Raw genomic sequence first — 1,617 nt, 5'->3', positions numbered from 1 at the left:
TTCTTACCTAGTCTTGCTAGAAATGTATCAATTTAATTAGTCTTTTCAAAGCAAAAACTTTCTCGGTTTGTTGTCCCTTTCTATTATAGATTTGTTTCTTATTTCATTAATTTCCCCTCTTATCTATATTATTTCTTCCTTCTATTTTCCTTGGGAGTTGCTGGTGATTTTTTTCTAGTTTCCTGATATGGATGCTTATTAGATCATTGATTTTTAGCCCTTGTTCTAGTCTAAAGTATGTATTTAAGACTATACAACTTCCTGAAGACACAGTTTTTTGAGGCAGAAGCCCAATGTGTCTCCCTTTGCCTGGCAAAGCAAAATAGCTATCTTTTTCTACTTAAATGTCCATACAATAGAATACTACTTCATGATAAAAAAAAATAAAGTACTGGTACCTCAAAGTGTAACATGAATAAACTCCACATCATGCTAAGTGAAAGACGTCTGTCACAGAAGAGCATGTGTTCCTTGACTCCACTTACAAAAAATGTCCAGAATGGGCAAATCTATAAAGATGGAAAGTAGACCTAGTGGCTGCCTTCAGTCAGGGGTATGGGTGTGGGAGAGCAGCATGGCTGTTGACCTAATAGGCAAGGGGTTTCTTTCTAGGGTGATGAAAAAGTTCTAAATAGACTGTGGTAATGGTTGCACAACTCGGTCACTATACTAAAACCACTAAGTTGTACCCATTAAATGGGTGAATTATGTGGTATGTGATTGTATCTTAATAAAGATGTTAAAGAGAAAAAATGGCTATTCCATTAAATCAATGAAATATGATTTTAAGGTACATTCTATTACTTAATTATTAAACACTGAGTTTATTTTCAGTTTTCCACACTGCTGAGTAATAGTGTAAACATTCCATTTGAAAGAACTATTTTTTTTTTTAACTAAAGCTGCTATAAATGTAAAAGACATGCTATGTTATTAAGGTCACCTTTATAACTTCAAGATTAATACTTTACAGATGTAAAGAACTAGTTATCTTCCATACAATTATCTCCCATAAAACAAGGTCAGTAGCCGGTTCTTATGCCTCATTTATGGTTAGTCTGGCAGAAAGAAACACAAAAATAAAGTGCCTTAAACAAAGAAGACATTTTCTCGGTCACATGAAAGTCTAGAGGTAGGCAACCCAGGGCTGGGGTGGCAGGTATCTCCACAATGTCCTCAGGACCCCAGGCTCCTTTTAGTCTACTGCTTTGCCAGTTTGAGTATGGTTTTATGGTTCAAACAGTAGCTAAAAGAGGACCATGTTCCAGTCCCCGTTTAGCCTCCAGTTAGTCACTCTAAGCAAGACACTTTGTCAAGGCCTTCATTTCCTCGTTAAAAACAAACAAGTTGGACCCAATATTCTCTAAGATCCTTTCTAGCACTGTGATTGTATGGTATCTTGTGGATTCATTTCAGAAGACTTAACATTTGTTTACATTAAATCACTTCTGATACATTGATTATCAGAAACTGTCCATATAATGAACTGTGAATTATTTCTTAACATATTTTTTCAAGCCAGAAACAGTAATTCAACTATCACATTCTGAGATTTTAATCAAAATAAGATGACCAGAATCATACAACTTAGCATTTACAGAATTAAACTTAAAATAT

This window comes from Bison bison, unplaced genomic scaffold, assembly GCF_000754665.1.
Source record: "Bison bison bison isolate TAMUID 2011002044 unplaced genomic scaffold, Bison_UMD1.0 scf7180017864213, whole genome shotgun sequence".
Lineage (NCBI taxonomy): Eukaryota > Metazoa > Chordata > Mammalia > Artiodactyla > Bovidae > Bison > Bison bison.
This window is presented reverse-complemented; position numbering follows the sequence as displayed.